Genomic DNA, 19,412 nt, shown 5'->3' on the forward strand with positions numbered 1-19,412 from the left:
GGAAATTAATTATTTTACATCTGCTGTAGTACTGTTACTATAATAATGTAGTCAGCTACCTGTATAGAAATCCTATCTGTGCTTCTAATAAGGTCCCATCCATCTTGTCATTGGCCCATTCTCATTGAGTGTCTCCTGCAACAGACCCTTTCTTTAGCAAAGATGTTTTAGTCTTGGAACCCATTCATGACCAGTGCTATTTTTTTATGGGTTGATAGGGGGTTCATATTTTCTCTTAACTAGAAGACGTATTATTTAATCAGATGTCATAAATTCTCCTTTATTTGCATAACAAGCAATGCAGAGCAAGTATCAGTAGGTGTCACGTTGTATAAATGATTGAAGACAGGCGCAGGAATTCGTAATAGGGGAGGACGAAGCCCAAAGGCACAGGGACGAAGCACAAAACAAACACGTATACAAACAGAATGAGCGAGATAAAACCTCTAATAAATAGACAGGACGAGACCCGCAATACACTACACGGTGCGAGATCCGTAATAAAAAATGCACAACAATACACAGGACGAGACCCGTAATAACAAGGGCACAATACACGCAGGATGAAAGCCGAAAACACAAAGCACAGGTACTCACAGACCAGCTGACATGGGTACAATAACCAACAAGACAATGGTGAACAGAGGGCACATATATACAATTACTAATCAGGGGAATTGGAATCAGGTGTGTATAATGAGAGTTCAGGGATGCCTAGGGTCCGGTGACGTAGACCTCCGGAACTGGTGCACGGGAGTCAGTGACAGTAGGTCTATGTAGAGACTGAAAGAGTCTGTCTGTTTGACATATGCAACCCAGTGGGCAATGGAAGCCATTTGAAGTGAGCTTCTCGTGGAGCCGTGAAAGGTTCAACGAATTGTGTGAGGGGTAGAAATGTGCGGATTTCTCCGTTCTCTTCTCCGGACGTTATGTGAGGCAGTTCAATGACGAGAAATGTCTCGGTCCCTGGTGCAAAAACGTTGTGCTATCCATGATCACAAGTACAGGACATCAATAAGCTGCTCCCAAACATTTTAAACCAGCATCAGGAAATTGAGTCTATCATGTGGGATTCAATTACATTATGAAGGGCAGCTCAGAACAGCTCAAAATGGATTTTAAAGAACTGATTGGGTCACTGTTTGACACCAACAAACGCCCTATAATATCTGGCCCTCTACCCTCCCTAAATCGTGGCATTGAACATTTCAGCAGACTTTTAGCCCTCCATAACTGGCTACGAGACTACTGCAGCTCTGTGGGTATAACATGTATTGACAATTTTGCTACCTTCTGGAGACAAAGCTTGTTTTATAATTATGATGGTATCCACCCAAATCATTTAGGTTCCTGGATCCTTTCACAGCGTTATAAGCCTGCGTTGAGACAATGACTTATATAATGGCCTTAAGCCCAGCTCAGTTAATCCCTACCATTGTGTCGATCAGTTGTCATAATGCTACAGCAAATGTACATTATCCCAGCGGCATTGGAAGACACAATGTAAGTAACCTAATTGATGTCCCTCTAAATGCCCTGAATGTCTCTGCTGATCCCACTGCTATTGTATACAGTAATCATGTGCCTATGAACCAGAGTGATGCTGTTAGCACTGAGGCGGTGTGTCCTAGTAGGAAGTCCACTGTGTGCAGCTCACCCTGACGTAACATAAATAACATGAGCGTGTCTACTTCTGCTAAGCTTCCCAGTAAAGCAATGACAACAATCAAGCATCCCAGAAAAGTGCTAAAAATAGCCCAAGTTGACATTTGTAGCCTAAGAAACAAGGTTCATGAGTCAATAACTTGCTAGTAAGAGATGATATTCATAGTCTGACTATCTCTGATACAGTGGTAGCAATACATGGTAATAACATCTACAGAAAAGACAGAAATGCCAATGGGGTGGTGTTGCGGTCTATATTAAAAACCACATTTCTGCAAATGTTAGAGAGAATCTCATGTTAAATACTGTTGAAGTAATATGGCTAGGTTCATCTGCCTCACCTAAATCCATTCTTGTGGGAAGCTGCTATAAACCACCAAGTGCTAACAGTCTGTATCTGGATAATATGTGTGAAATGCTTGATATTGATATTAACAGAGAGGTATATTTTCTGTAACCAGTGCCTGCAGCCTTGTTCAGGTAATCAGTCAACCTACCAGGGTAGTTACAAACAGCACAGGAATTAAATCATCAACATGTATTGATCACATCTTTACTAATGTGGCAGGAATTTGCTTTAAAGCAGTATCCAAATCCATTGGATGTATTGATCACAATATAGTAGCCATATCTAGGAAAACCAAAGTTCCAAAGGCTTGGCCTAATATAGTGTATAAGAGGTCATACAAACGTTTTTTTTGTATTGATTCTTATGTTGATGATCTAAATCATGTTTGCAGGTCTGTGGTGTGTAATGAGGAGCAACCAGACGCTGCACTTGACAAATTTATGAAATTGCTTATTCCAGTTACTAATAAGCATGCACCCATTAAGAAAATTACTGTAAAAACTGTTAGATTCCATTGGATTGATGAGGAATTGAAAAATTATATGGTTGAGAGGGATGAGGAAAAAAGGTATGGCAACATGTCTGGCAGCACAATCGATTGGCAAACGTAGATTGAGAAATCATGTGACTAAATCTAATAACAAAAAGAAGAAGAAACTATACTATGAAACAAAGATAAATGATATAAAGAATGATAGTAAAAGGCTTTGGAGCAAAAAGGCAAACTCAGCTCCATCATTCATTGAATCAGATGGCTCATTTATCTCAAAACCCACTGATATTGCCAACTACTTTAATTATTTTTAATTGGCAAGATTAGCAAACTTAGGCATGACATGCCAGCAACAAACGCTGACACTACACATCGAAGTATATCTGACCAAATTATGAAAAACAATCATTGTAATCTTGAATTCCGTAATGTAGGAGACATGAACAAATTATTGTTGTCTGTCAACAACGACAAGCCAACATGGATGGAAAATTACTGAGGATAATAGCGGACGATATTGCCACTCCTATTTGCCATATCTTCAATTTAAGCCTACTAGAAAGTGTGTGCCCTCATGCCTTGAGGGAAGCAAAAGTCATTCCGCTATCGAAGAATAGTAAAGCCCCCTTTAGGGGCTCAAATAGCAAACCAATCAGCCTGTTACTAACCCGTAGTAAACTTTTGGAAAAAAATGTTTTTGACCAGATACAATTCTATTTTACAGTAAACAAATTGACAACAGACTTTCAGCACACTTATAGTGAAGTACAATCAACAAGCATTTTACTGATTACTGATTATTAGCTGAGAGAAATTGATGATAAAAAGATTGTGGGGGCTGTTTTGTTAGACTTCAGTGCGGCTTTTGACATTATCGATCATAGACTGTTGCTGGAAAAACGTATATGTGCTATACACCCCCTGCTATATTGTGGATAAAGAGTGACCTGTCTAACAGAACATAAATGGAATGGAAGCCTCTCCAACATAATCCAGGTAGAATCAGGAATTCCCCAGGGCAGCTGTCTAGGCCCCATACTTTTTTCAATCTTTACTAACGACACGCTTTGAGTAAAGCCAGTGTGTCTATGTATGCAGATGACTCAACACTATACACGTCAGCTACTACAGTGACTGAAATGACTCATCAAAGAGCTGCAGTTAGTTTCAGAATGGGTGGCAAGGAATACGTTAGTCCTAAATATTTCTAAAGTTAAAAGCATTGTATTTGGTACAAATCATTCACTAAACCCTAAACCTCAACTAACTCTTGTAATGAATAATGTGGAAATTATTGCTTGGAGTAATCCTGGATTGTAAACTGTCATGGTCAAAAACATATTGATACAACAGTAGCTAAGATGGGGAGAAGTCTGTCCATAATATAGCGCTTCTCTGCCTTATCACCAGTATCAACAAGGCAGGTCCTACAGGCCCTAGTTTTGTCACGCCTGGACTACTATTCAGTTGTGTGGTCAGATGCCACAAAGAGGGACTTAGGAAAATTGCAATTGGCTCAGAACAGGGCAGCACGGCGGGCCCTTGGATATACTCAGAGAGCTAACATTAATAATTTGCATGTCAATCTCTGCTGTCTCAAAGTGGAGGAGAGATTGACTTCATCACTACTTGTATTTGCGAGAAGTGTTGACATGTTGAATGTACCAAGCTGTCTTTTTGAACTACTAGCACACAGCTTGGACACCCATTCATAGCCCACAAGACATGCCACCAGAGGTCTCTTCACAGTCCCCAAGTCCAGAACAGACTTTGGCACACATTACTACATAGAGCCATGACTACATGGAACTCTATTCCACATCGAGTAACTCATGCAAGCAGTAATATTAGATTTAAAAAACGGATACAAATATAACTTATGGAACAGAGACACAAACCCAGGCACAGACACATGATACATATACACACATAATAACATACGCACTATACACACATGTACACATGGATTTTGTGTTGTAGATATGTGGTAGTAGAGTTGTGGCCTGAGGGCACACACTTAATGTGTTGTGAAATCTGTTGTGAATGTATTGTAATGTTTTTAAAATTGTATAACTACCTTAATTTTGCTTCCTTGGCAGCAGCTTATGGGAATCCATAATAAATACAAATACAGATAGGCGTGATGTAATCAGATGAATTGAGTCTTCTGAGAGCTGATTTACGTAGTGACCCAGAGAATACTGAGCCTGTATCTCAGCTTTAACGGCAAATCAATTCCAGCACATATCTGAAAGGCATCAAAGATGAGTGTGAACTTTTTTTGCCTTCTAAGGTGACAGAGAGACATTTTTCTGTAGGTCCAGTCCTTTACTAGGGACTTTTGTTATTGTATTTCAACACAGTATTCCAAGGTTCTGTGTTCAGTTCATGAGGTGTATTGTTAATGGGATAAATAACCCTTTTAGGTTCTATATAGCCTCTTTTTTTCTAAGAGTGTACAGTAGTTACAACAAGGACTGATCCAGGCTTCAATTTCGTCTCTCTCTCTCGCTCCCTCTCTCTCTCTCTTGCTCTCTTTCTGCTTTCCTCCCCTCCCCTCTCCCTCCTTCCCCCCCCCCCCCCCCCTCCCTCTCCCTCTCCTCCAGACACCATGACCCAGTCGGAGGATAAGCACTCACAAGTGGACGGCACAGATACTGAAATGGACGTCATAGACGCTGAAATGCACTCCACTGAAAGGTGACTTCCAGCCACTTCACCTTCCCAAACTTTTTGGTGAGTAAACTGAATCCTTCACAGTTCTGTGGACAGATAAGAGACACATGCTCCTTCCCCCTGCCTGTCACTGTCTACTTGCTTTCTCATAAAGACCTAACTGTATATAATGGTAATCGTAGAAAGTCTTTATGCCCCAACTGAGGAGAGCTGTCTTCAGCTGAATCAAGAATCTTTTTAATGTTTTTGTCGTTGTTTTCTGCCGGCCCCCTCTGAAATGGCAGTCAGCTGACTGGGCCTAAACGTCTCTTGCTTTAAACTTGCAGTATTGATTGGCTGGACCCAGTAGAAATTGTGTTTTCATCTGGGTGAGAAACATGCCTGGGCAAAATCTTTATTTCTTAATTAAGGCCAGTCTCAATGATGGGGCCACCGTTTCATTCCCTTTTGTAGAATGACTAAAAGTACACATCATCATCAATTTGAGATTGCCTCCATCTGGAGAATAGGCCTTTATGACATACAGACCCCCCTGTTGTGTGTGAGTGTGTCAGACGAAGGGGATACACACCCCTACTGTGTGTCAGACAAGGGGCATGTGGTGATGGATATTGATCGGTGATCAGATGCATTAATGTGGACTGTTTATTGTTTCTCACACTGGGTCGATGTGGGATTGTGCGTGAATGTGCATGTGTGTGAACATTTGTGTATGTGTGTTCATGCTTGTGGGTGTGCGTATGTGGGGGGTAGGGGCTGTACATGTCTGTAAGTGTGATTGTACTTTTCACTTGCTCCACTCAGAAATCAATGAATGAAGAATGGAGAGATTCCAGACCATGTGACCATTTTTAAGGATTGCGACCTACGTAGAAAGGCTAGTTACGTGACTCATGTTCAACATTGTTCAATCAACTGGTGTCCTTCAAAATAGCCTCTGGATTTAGTTTATTTATGATTATGCATTGGCTCAGATTTGTGTAGTTAATATACTGACCTATGGGTTGATATAAGTGCAATTCCCTACCACACAATATCATTCGGACTTGATTGGCATTGGCAATCTACTCCCAAATATTTTGTGCCTACCTAACCACTCAAATGGTGGCCTAAATTAATGATGGACTTCTGTCAGTTCAATGAAAAGAAAAAGAGGAGGGCCATTCAGTTTTATATGAACACTTTTCCATCCATACTGGCAGAGATGAGTTTCAATTGTATTTCAACAGAGGCCTGCAGGGCCAGATTGACTATTCGAGGCAATGTTCTGTACGCTAAACAAGATTGACTTCATGATCGATAGAACAGGCCTTACGTCAGGCCAAAATAATTGTTTCAAGCTCTGCTGGGGTATACACGGGCTCTCAAATCTGCCTGGTTATAAATCCGATAGAACTGTGTCAACATCCGTTTGTGAAACTGAGGTAGCAATATTCACCAAGTGATGTAATTAAACAGTTTTTGTCATTTCATTTTTGTGAATATAATTACTTGTCCAGTATAATGCCTGGGGTCCACTCATTGTTTGGATCTCAGCGGTGTCTCCTATTAAAGTAACTGTTTCCATATTTCTATGAAATATGACCTACAATTAATTACAATATGAGTGAAATAGTTTTCCTTCCAAAAAATGGTATTTCAAGTATTTTAAAAAGCAGCTTTTCTGTGTTAGAATGGTGTGGGCATATCCCAACAACAGAATGGTGTTGTCACGACTCGAACTGAAGGTGGCTCCTCTTCCTATTCGGGCGGCACTCGGCGGTCATCGTCACCGGTCTACTAGCTGCCACCGATCCCCTTTTCCTTTTCTGTTGGTTTTGTCTTATTGGTTACACCTGTTTCTTGTTTGGGTTTTGGTTAGGGCTATTTAAGCCGGTTATGCCCGCCTGCTTTTGTGCGGGCTTGTTCCTCTGTTAGTTTGTGGATGTGCATTTGTATCTTATTTTCTCCGGACTGTTTGGGTCCTGTTTTTGGGCCGGTCAGTTTGTATGCGCCTGGTGTTTTTGGCGTGACCGTTTCTGTACCGGAATAAATACGATTGTCCTAACCCTCTGCTCTCTGCGCCTGACTCCAAACCCACTACTCCTAGAAGTCCTGACAGGTGTGGACATATACTGGTCAATAAAAATATTCATGCATTTTGACCAGCTCAGCCAATGAGCCAACATGACAACATATTCTATATTCATATTCTATGAGGAAATAGCAAGCATTTTTGAAACGGTCTGTTTGAGATACAAGTTTTGGGTGGGGGTTTTGAAGTGTTTTTCACCAATTTATGCTCTGGCCACAAATACGAGTATAGGACGAGCCAACAATATTATTTGGGTATGAGTTAACAGAATATTAACATTTAACCGTTAGATTTTCACTGGACAGTTACTAACAGCTCTTGGGGAAAGTTACTTATACAGTAACTCAGCGGCTTGGTATTCATGTATGGATATAGTATCTCATGTCAACCCATGTTATATTCTTAATTTAAGTCTGTAGTAAACAGTAGAAACCGGGTCTCATACCCGATAATAAGGTTGGGGACAAACAGTAAGGTTAATATGAGGACTCAGTGTTGAGATAATTGGAACCGCTGAGACATCATTAAAATGGGTCTTGCATATTATAAATGATGAAGGTTAGGTTAGGTGACTTTGTTTTGATCTGGTTCTGGAATCTGTTAAAGCTGTTTTATACCGTCGTTTTTCATACAAACAGAATAAACTAGTCATGATTATTTTATAACTGTTGTGTTCTTTGCTGAGTTGTTGGTCACGGGTCTGTACGTGTGTGCTTTTGGTATTCAGATGCAGTCTTGAACCGCGTTCATTTGCAACTCTTAAATATTTATTCATGATCTATAGGTGTAGAATTTGAGCCAGTTTGCTACATCAGGAAACATTTTCCTGCAGCAACTAGACATGTGAATTATTATGTGGACTATAATTAATGGACATTTTTGTAAGGGTTGATACATTTTTCATATGGGAAAATCAAGTCTGAAATTTTAATGTGGAAATTACAAACTTCAGAAAACTTTTTAAACCTCAAATACACTATAACGTTCTAAATGTCCTGCATTGCATGAAAGTTCTCCAGGGTGATCAAATTAAGATCCTACATCTGCATAGCATGACTGCCATTAATTAAGAACAATGGGTAGAGGTGGGCAGAACATGACAATGAGAGATGAAGGGTATAGAGGAGTAAGGGAGCCAGAAGCCCACAGTGTGACTCTACCCTTGATTACTTTTTAATTGGCTACTTGTAAAGGCCCCAGGGCTGTTGTCACCAGACAAAGTAGCTGGCAAGGCAAAGTGATCTGAATTCCATGTCAGTCTTGAGGCGTGGATAAGGGAACGGGCAGGTATACAGAAGTGGGTGAAGATACATTCTGTCAATCCCCTAGTCAGTGGAGCTGCTATGTTCTGAATAACTCAATCTGGGACCTTTTAAAAAGACAGATAGTGGCGCTATCATTTCCCTTCAGTTATTCAGTGCATCTGCCCAATCAAATGGGGATTTCAAAAATACTATATTAGCCCTACAGCCATGATTTATTATGTTCCTCACGAATGAAAACTTATCGTCGTACTACAGTGCATTCGGAAAGTACTTAGACCCCTTGACTTTTTCCACATTTTGTTACGTTACAGCCTTATTCTAAAATATATTAAATAGTTTTTTCCCCTCATCAATCTACACACCATACCCTATAATGGCAAAACAAATAACTTATTTTTAACATTTTTGCAAATGTATTAAAAAAAAAAAAAAAGGGAAATATCACATTTCAGTATTCAGACCCTTTGCTCAGTACTTTGTTGAAAAACAATTGGCAGCATTTACAGCCTTGAGTCTTCTTGGGTATGACGCTACAAGCTTGGCACATGTATTTGGAGAGTTTCTCCAATTCTTCTCTGCAGATTCTCTCAAGCTCTCTCAGGTTGCATGGGGAGCGTCGCTGCACAGCTATTTTCAGGTCTCTCCAGCGATGTTTGATTGGGTTCAAGTCCGGGCTTTGGCTGGGCCACTCAAGGACATTCAGAGACTTGTCCCGAAGCCACTCCTGCGTTGTCTTGGCTGTGTGCTTAGGGTAGTTGTCTTGGCTGTGTGCTTAGGGTCGAGGTCCTGAGCGCTCTGGAGCAGGTTTTCATCAAGGATCTCTCTGTACTTTGCTCTGTTCATCTGTCCTTCGATCCTGACTAGTGTCCCAGTCCCTGCTGCTGAAAAACATCCCCACAGCATGATGCTGCCACCACCATGCTTCACTGTAGGGATGATGCCAGGTTTCCTCCAGATGTGACTCTTGGCATTCAGGCCGAAGAGTTCAATCTTGGTTTCATCAGACCAGAGGATCTTGTTTCTCATGGTCTGAGAGTCCTTTAGGTGCCTTTTGGCAACTCCAAGCAGGCTGTCATGTACCTTGTACTGAGGAGTTGCTTCCGACTGGCCACTCTACACTAAAGGCCTGATTGGTGGAGTGGTGCAGAGATGGTTGTCCTTCTGGAAGGTTTTCCCACCTCCACAGAGGAACTCTGGAGCTATGTCAGAGTGACTGTCGGGTTCTTGGTCACCTCCCTGACCAAGGCCCTTCTTCCCCTATTGCTCAGTTTGGCCGGTTGGCCTGCTGTAGGAAGAGTCTTGGAGGTTCCAAACTTCTTCCATTTAAGAATGAAGGACGTCACTGTGTTCAGACATTTTTTGGTATCCTTCCCTAGATCTGTTCCTCGACACAATCCTGTCTCGGACCTCTACGGACAATTCCTTAGACCTCATGGCTTGGTTTTTTCTCTGACATGCACTGTCAACTGTGGGACCTTGAATAGACAGGTGTGTGCCTTTCCAAATCATGTCCAATCAATTGAATTTACCACAGGTGGACTCCAATCAAGTTCTAGAAACATCTCAAAGGTGATCAATGGAAACAGCGTGCACCTGAGCTCAATTTCGAGTCTCATGGCAAAGGGTCTGAATACTTATCTACACTACCGTTCAAAAGTTTGGGGACACTTAGAAATGTCCTTGTTTTTGAATGAAAATCAAATTTTTTGTCCATTAAAATAACATCAAATTGATCAAAAATACAGTGTAGACATTGTTCATGTTGTAATTGACTATTGTAGCTGGAAACAGCTTATTTTTATTGAAATATCTACATAGGCGTATAGAGGCCCATTATCAGCAACCATCTCTCCTGTGTTCCAATGGCATGTTGTGTTAGCTAATCGAAGTTTATCATTTTAAAAGGCTAATTGATAATAAGAAAACCCTTTTGCAATTATGTTAGCAGAGCTGAAAACTGTTGTGCTGATTAAAGGAGCAATAAAACTGGCCTTCTTTAGACTAGTTGAGTATCTAGACTCTCTAATGTACTTGTCCTCTTCCTCAGTTGTGCACCGGGGCCTCCCACTCCCCTTTCTATTCTGATTAGAGACAGTTTGCGCTGTTCTGTGAAGGGAGTAGTACACAGTGTTGAACGAGATCTTCAGTTTCTTGGCAAGTTCTTGCATGGAATAGCCTTCATTTCTGAGAACAAGAATAGACTGATAAGTTTCAGAAGAAAGTTATTTGTTTCTGGCCATTTTGAGCCTGTAATCGAACCCACAAATGCTGATGCTCCAGATACTCAACTAGCTCAACTAGCTATTTTATACATTCAGCATCACTCCATCAAGCGAAATATGGTATTATTGTTAACAAAGATACGGTGCCTTCAGAAAGTATTTACACCCCTTCACTTTTTCCACCTTTTGTTTGGGATTAAAATGTATTTCATTGTCATTTTTTTTGTCAATTATCCAGACAAAATACTTTGTTTGTGGAAGTGGAAGAAAAATTCTAACATTTGAAAAAAAAAATATATATATAAAAAAGAAAACACAAATATATCTTCCTTACATAAGTATTCAACCCCCTGAGTCAATACACCTTTTAATCACCTTTGAATCACCTTTGGCAGCGATTACAACTGTGAATACGTTTTCTGGGTAAGTCTCTAAGAGCTTTGCACACCTGGATTGTACAATATTTGCAAGCTATTCTTTTAAAAATTCTTGAAACTCTGTCAAGTTGGTAGTTAATCATTGCTAGATTGCCATTTTCAAGTCTTGCCATAGATTTTCAAGCCGATTTGAGTCATAAGTGTAACTAGGCCACTCAGGAACATTCAATGTCGTCTTGGTAAGTAACTCCAGTGTATATTTGGCATTGGGTTTTAGGTTATTATCCTGCTGAAAGATGATTTTCTCCCAGTGTCTGTTGGAAAGCAGACTGAACCAGGTTTTCTTCTAGGATTTTGCCTGTGCTTAACTCTATTCCGTTTATTTTTATCTTACAAAACGTCCAAGTCCTTGCAGTTGACAAGCATACCCATTACATGATGCAGCCAACCACCATCCTTGAAAATATGGAGAGTGGTACTCAGTGATGTGTTGTGTTCTATTTGCCCCAAACATAACACTTTGTATTCAGGATAAAAAGTGAATAGCTTTGCCACATTTTTTGCAGTTTTACTTTAGTTTCTTATTGCAACATAATGCATGTTTTGGAATATTTTTATTCTGCACGGGCTTTCTTCTTTTCACTCTGTAATTTAATTTAGTATTGTAGAGTAACTATGATGTTGTTGATCCATCCTCAGTTTTCTCCTATCACAGCCATTAAACTCTCTAACTGTTTTAAAGTCACCATTGGCCTCCTGGTGAAATCCCTGAAGGGTTTCCTTCCTCTATGGCAACTGAGTTAGAAAGGACGCCTGTATCTTTGTAATGACTGGGTGTATTCATACACCATCCAAAGTGTAATTTATAACTTCACCATACTCAAAGTGTCTGCTTTTTAAAAACGTTTACCCATCTACCAATAGCTGCCCTTCTTTGCAAGGCACTGGAAAACCTCCCAGGTTTCGTGATTGAATCTGTGTTTGAAATTCACTGCTCGAGTGAGGGACCTTACAGATAATAATATATGTGAGGTACAGAGATGAGGTAGTCATTCAAAAATCATGTTAAACACTATTATTTCACACAGAGTGAATTGATGTTACTTACTATGTGATTTGTTCAGCACATTTTTACTCCTGAACTTATTTAGGCTTGCCATAACAAAAGGGTTAACTACTTATTGACAAAAGACATTTTAGCTTTTCATTTTTAATTACATTTCTAAACATTTCTAAAAACATAATTCAACTTTGACATTATGGGGTATTGTGTAGGCCAATGACACAACATCTCAATTTAATCAATTTTAAATTCAGGCTGTAACACAACAAAATGTGGAAAAAGTCAAGGGGTGTTAATACTTTCTGAAGGCACTGTATATACATATTTTTCAGGATGTATCTCTGGAAATAATCAGAATTCATGTAAACATGACAGTTTTGAAAACATAGCTTTTCCAAAAAATAGTGGTCTCTTGGCATAAGTTGGGTTAAGTTGAGCCGCGGGACAGGGTATGTAAAGCCATCTACAAATTTCTATGTTGTGTCATGACATTGGCCTGTGGGTAAGGTTTATGACCCCCCCATAAATACCTTTCTCCCTTCCCTCTCTCTCTGACTCTACTGAGGGACTCTTGAATAGCCTTTGTTAAACATAGAGAGTCTAGGAACATCAAACAAGTGGAGGGAAAGGAACCATATTTCGGTAATAGAACCAGTTGAAAATATGCGTTGGTACTTAATGAATATGATGTCAGTTCGGTTGTCATCTGAGACATTATGACTGATGACAGGACGACATAAACTGTATCTGGGAAAGTCTACACATTATAGTTATCAGATTCACATGGAATTGTTGTGCAATTTAAATGAAACTATTTGTGAAAAGATTAAATGTAATTTTAGCTTCCAAATGAGAGAATTGGGTTTTCATAAGATTAGAGCTCTGCTCAATCAGTGGCCCGCCCCTGTGAAGAGACATGGGTTATAAACTATGAAACACACCCTTCTCTCCCTCCACTATATAAGCCCTTGGCGAAAATGTAACCTTCTGTTCCGGGTACATTAGGATGACGGTCCGATGTCAGAAGGATTCAGATAATAACTACAGAACGAAGCCAAGCTCAGCGTGAGCTTTGGTTGCGAATGGTATGAACTTTGAACTCTTATTCGCTACAGAAGTGATACCTCCTAGCCGTTGAGTTAGCGGCGGCCGCTGTTCCGTCCGCTAGGGACGTTTTCCTTTATGACATAATTTGTAATCAAGGTATGATTAATTCTGTGTATATGTAATTCTGTGTGATTAGTTAGATATATAGTAAATAAATTATTAAACCCAATTTTGTATTGCTGATTCAAATTGTTAGCCAGGGTTCGTGAAGATAACCAAGAATTTACAACTTTCAGATGAGACTGAAAAAAGGTGACGATTAATATTGACTGCTATTGATGTCAAATATTACTAGGTCTTTCAGAGTTTATTCGGAAGATAACAGCTCTATAAACACTCTTTCATGGTGCCCCGAATTTCTAGTTAATTACATTTACATGATTAGCTCAATCAGGTAATATTAATTACAGAGAAAGAATCTTATAGAATAGCATGTCATATCACTTATCCGGCATAGCCAAAGACACGACAGTTGAATGAAATATTTCCATTACCTTTTTAAAACCATGTCAATCTTCATTTCCCAAACACAATTCAACACAAACCCAATCTCTTATTTGTCTTTTAATAATTCTAAGCATATTTTAACACAGGCTTAACACCTAACAAACATTGTATTTTTTTTAAAACACTTTCAACATAGGCCCTGTTGTTACCTCATATCCCAGCAATAACGCCTTGCATTACGCCTGGAAAGAAAACACTTACATTTGCTCAACTTGCCATTGGCTTGATTTACCCCATGGCCATTGGCTCAACTTACCCCAAAGCAAACATTTTGACTATATTAGCTCACAATCTACTTTGGTTTAGTTACAAGCATCATGAAACCACTGGTGAAAGTCTGTTTTTTGGACCTAACTTGCTTAACACTTTTTCCATGTGGTTTCATCTTTCACAGACTCCATGAAATGATGATCTCGTCCTAAATATTTGGTCAAATTATTTGTTTTGTGTATAGTTATCTAGAAACAAGGGTAGCTCAACTTACCCCTTTGGCTCAACTTACCCCTCTCTCCACCTATTTGTTCTACCCAGTCTTCAGTACAAGATTGAATTTGAACTTTTTTTATTTTAGGGCAACCAGGTTTTGTTTCCTGTGCTCTATTTCAGTAGTTTCATTATCTTTTTTACACAGTTCCCTTCCTGCTTAAGACCGTGTCCAAGTAATCTGTGTCTCTAGTAGTGGATTTTTGGGGGGGGTTTCTTTAAATTCATAAATCCCTTTAACCTTCCAGCAAAAGTAGCACCAAGAAATTCCTCCCTGTGAAACCACTTCATTACTGAAATATGAAAGCTTTTCTAAATGTTCTTAGAATGTTAATATGTAGCCTACATTCACCTTTTCTGACATCACGCTTTTATTGACCAGAATGTTAAAATATGTAATCTTATATTTTCCCAATTTACATGTACGTATGCGTACGTTCATGAGGATTATCGTAAAGTCTCCTGTGATCTACTATTCATAGTACATGCATTATGCAACTTCAAGGTGGCTGATCTGAGACAATACCATGAATGACATGGCAAGGTCATTACCAGAGGATTAACAGACGTCACTTTGACCTAAAAATGGGGTGTATCTATTATCACCTGTCACAAATGTAGGCCTACTTGCTCGTTGTCTTTTACTTTGAAGAAAATGACAATTGGAACATTGAGAGAGGGCTTCAGTGTCTGTGACAGGCCATCAATTTACTGTCTCAAAGGAAACAAAAGAGCTGTCATAGTTTACACACACAATGGAAATCTTGTTTGGCCCTCAAACATAAATAATCCCCAGTGTTCTTTAAAGAGTTGTTTGAAAGGGTTGAATCTATTTCAGAAGATTGGCTTCCGATACCATCTTCTCTGTGTCATCTCTTGACTGAGTCATTTTAGAGGGTCATTTTCTTCATCCCAATAGAGTATCCATGGGAAAACCTGCCAATAAATGCTGGATCTTAAAGTGATGAATGATGATACATTACATGTACAAGCCAATTGACTGTAAAGGGATTTTTATCAAATCAAAAGGGTTTTCTTGAGTGCCATAAACTTTGCAGCGCTTGATTCCATTAAAGCATGTTTTATTCCAAAAGCCACCCAGACAGAGATGCCCAAATACTTTGAAGCACTTTGCAAATGTTGAGTCCTAACTCTTTGGTAATTAATACTGTCTGGTTCTGGTCCTGTTGAGTGTTTGGCAGTGTGATTAATACAGGGAACTTCATGTTTCTACTCTTGGCTTCAGATGGGCAGCATTCTGGTAAATTGTACATCTCCTCTCCTGACACCGTTCATCTCTTTGGTCATCTCTCTCTCTCTGTCTCTCTCTCTGTCTCTCTCACTCGCTCTCTCTTTTGAATTCCCTCTCCCTCTCTCTCATTAATTTTGTGTGGTATGTTATTTAGAAGACATAGGTTGCAGCTGGTATGTGTGTGGTATAATTCACTGAATTGACGCGTGGCGGTGAGATAAAGATTGTTTGAGGAGAGGACAGAAACAGAACAGGACATTTCTCATCCTGACTACTGAGTCTGTACTGTTCTGTACTCAGCTGAACGGTATGTCTCAGTAATTGCTACAGAGAAAATAATGATAAAGATACTAAAGCAAGACACAGGAAGTAACACGTTCCGTGGTGAATATGAATGTTATTTTATCCAACTATATCATACTGTAGATACATTTGTAGACTTACTAGACTATCAGCATATAAACTACAAGATCAGAGGAGAGGTTAACATCTGTCATCCATTGCCATCCAACCATCCTATGATGCTAACTGACACAACATTTCTCATTTTGCAGTGTCTCTGTCCAAGTGGATGTTTTTCCATTTGGGGGCTGAAATCTGAAGATCTTGAATTGATGATTCTGGCTTTAATTAGTATAGCCTGTTTTAGTGATCTCAATAATTCTTTACAGGCTATGCTAATCTGGGCCAGAACCAGCAATGCTTTGGGATGGACAAATTCACCAGACTCTTTACGATGTACATGCAATGTTTTAATTTATTAAATTCTGTTTTTTTTATGGCTAAATGCTCAAATACGAATGACTAGATAGATAAAGTCCACCTGCTAACCTCTGCTTTTGGTTTTGTAAGGTAAAGATATCACTTAAAAATCGGTGGGTAAACTCTATATTTTCTATACATTTTTTCTGTGATAGGTGGGTAAACGCCTATCCATTACACCACTGATAGGTGGGTAAACGCCTATCCACTACACCACTGATAGGTGGGTAAACGCCTATCCACTACACCACTGATAGGTGGGTAAACGCCTATCCACTACACCACTGATAGGTGGGTAAACGCCTATCCACTACACCACTGATAGGTGGGTAAACGCCTATCCACTACACCACTGATAGGTGGGTAAACGCCTATCCACTACACCACTGATAGGTGGGTAAACGCCTATCCACTACACCACTGATAGGTGGGTAAACGCCTATCCACTACACCACTGATAGGTGGGTAAACGCCTATCCACTACACCACTGATAGGTGGGTAAACGCCTATCCACTACACCACTGATAGGTGGGTAAACGCCTATCCACTACACCACTGATAGGTGGGTAAACGCCTATCCACTACACCACTGATAGGTGGGTAAACGCCTATCCACTACACCACTGATAGGTGGGTAAACACCTATCCACTACACCACTGATAGGTGGGTAAACGCCTATCCACTACACCACTGATAGGTGGGTAAACTCCTATCCACTACACCACTGATTGTATCGTTATTGATTTGTTAAAGATAGCACCATGTTATGTGTGCAACTATCAGTGTGTCATTCAGGACAAACATGTGGCTACTGTGGGGGGCTGCTTTGGCATCAACTACATGGTCAGTGTAAATTTCGGTATCCTCATCACTATCTACCCATTACCAGTTATGGCAGGACTAATTTTCTCCCCTAGCTTTCTCGATTCGCTTCTGTCTCTGTGAGGGCGACAATTAAAAGTATTGATGACTAAATCTAGACTCCCCACTAGTGGAGGCTGGTGGGAGGAGCTATAGGACGATGAGCTCATTAAAAAATATATATATTTCACCTTTATTTAGCCAGGTAGGCAAGTTGAGAACAAGTTCTCATTTACAACTGCGACCTGGCCAAGAATGAAGCAAAGCAGTTCGACACATACAACAACACAGAGTTACACATGGAATAAACAAAACATACAGTCAATAATACAGTTGAAGAAAATCTATATACAGTGTGTGCAAATGAGGTAAGAAAAGGGAGGTAAGGAAATAAATAGGCCATGGTGGCAAAGTAATTGAATGTGCAAGTAGAGATACAGTAATGGCTGGAATGTTGTAAATGGGAGGGAGTCAAACATGTGTTTTCCATATGTTTGATGTGTTTGATACCGTTCCATTAATTCTATTCCAGCCATTACAATGAGCCGTCCTCCGATAGCTGCACCCACCAGCCTACTCTGCTCCTCACTATAGTGCATTCTCGATTAACCCAGAGGTCACAGAGCGGTGTGGATCCTTTGGACAGGTAATTTAACAGTATGCCTCCCCTTTAACAAAGTCGTTATCTCCTTTAAAGTCCTCTGACCTTGAGGGGTGAAATAGTGAGCACAACTCTACCTCTGAGGAAGTACAGTTCCCGCTCAGCCCAGTCAAAACTGTTCGCTGCTCTGGCACCCCAATGGTGGAACAAACTCCCTCACGACGCCAGGTCAGCGGAGTCAATCACCACCTTCCGGAGACACCTGAAACCCCACCTCTTTAAGGAATACCTAGGATAGGATAAAGTAATCCTTCTAACCCCCCCCCCCCTTAAAAGAGTTAGATGCACTATTGTAAAGTGGTTGTTCCACTGGATATCATAAGGTGAATGCACCAATTTGTAAGTCGCTCTGGATAAGAGCGTCTGCTAAATGACTTAAATGTAAATGTAAATGTAAATGTAACTCATGATATAGTGTTTTCCTTACAGTGTATAATTAAAACCATTCAGGGTGCTGAGCACAGAACATGGTGTGATCAACATGCTACATTCTATTCTAGAGGTATTCACAGCAGTTTCTCATGTGCTGTGTTTGGCGATATATTGCTGTACAGGATCCTGTGTTCCCTGTTGTCTTATAATATTATCTGCAAGACAACGCCATTTGTACTGTATCAGCTCGTGCTAATGGCGATTCCCTTCATCATGTCAATGATGTGTTGATATTGATGCATACTGTTTGTTGAACTCTTTGACAGTATCCTTTTTTAAACTCTAGCCAAGTTTTGTTTTGGTCAGTCTGTGTTGCTGTTGCTACAGTATATCCATGCATGATACTGTCCATGCAATGCGGGTTCTCTGATAATCCTGAACTTCAACCTTTAAAGCTCCTGTAGTGTTGCAGACTGGAGCCTCTCAGCTGTATTCATGAGGCACAGTGTATTCAGTCACCCGGGGACTGGCTCTCTGGCTTGGCCCTTAAGTGGCAGGGGAGTAAACAGCAGAGGTGTCTGACTCTGCAGGCGTTTGGCTCGAACCTCTCCACCTCCTCCCACCCTCTTATCTCTCTGGCGTAGGCAAGGGATATCAAAGGACCTGTATGGTGCCTTAGGCTGTATGTTTATCCCATGCAGAAGGGAAGGGAGATAGTTACATAACCGCTACTGCTAGTGAAATAATATAATGATAGTGCACATTCATTACCTTTGAGGTTATTAGTTCTGGTGTTTTTCTATTCTAATCTAGTGTAGTATATAGAGGGAAATATCAGTGTGATAATACACACAACTTTGATATAGCGTTTATAAACTCAGCAAAAAAAGAAACGTCCTCTCACTGTCAACTGCGTTTATTTTCAGCAAACTTAACATGTGTAAATATTTGTATGAACATAACAATATTTAACAACTGAGACAGAAACTGAACAAGTTCCACAGACATGTGACTAACAGAAATTGAATAATGTGTCCCTGAACAAATTGGGGGTCAAAATCAAAAGTAACAGTCAGTATCTGGTGTGGCCGCCAGCTGCATTAAGTACTGCAGTGCATCTCCTCTTCATGGACTGCACCAGATTTGCCAGTTCTTGCTGTGAGATGTTACCCCACTCTTCCACCAAGGCACCTGCAAGTTCCCAGATATTTCTGGGGGGAA

At 40.2% G+C, this 19,412-nt stretch overlaps 1 protein-coding gene across 2 annotated transcripts in view; it reads left to right on the plus strand.

Moving 5' to 3' along the window:
- LOC139562432 (muscarinic acetylcholine receptor M3-like) overlaps window positions 1–19,412 on the plus strand; it is a 120,329-nt gene that overhangs the window by 48,206 nt on the left and 52,711 nt on the right. For both annotated transcript variants that reach the window (XM_071380148.1, XM_071380147.1), the window contains exon 2: window positions 5,114–5,243. The gene's annotated coding sequence lies outside the window, so the exon portion shown is untranslated. The remainder of the gene's footprint in view (window positions 1–5,113; window positions 5,244–19,412) is intronic.

The sequence above is a fragment of the Salvelinus alpinus genome, chromosome 32, assembly GCF_045679555.1.
Source record: "Salvelinus alpinus chromosome 32, SLU_Salpinus.1, whole genome shotgun sequence".
Classification (NCBI taxonomy): domain Eukaryota; kingdom Metazoa; phylum Chordata; class Actinopteri; order Salmoniformes; family Salmonidae; genus Salvelinus; species Salvelinus alpinus.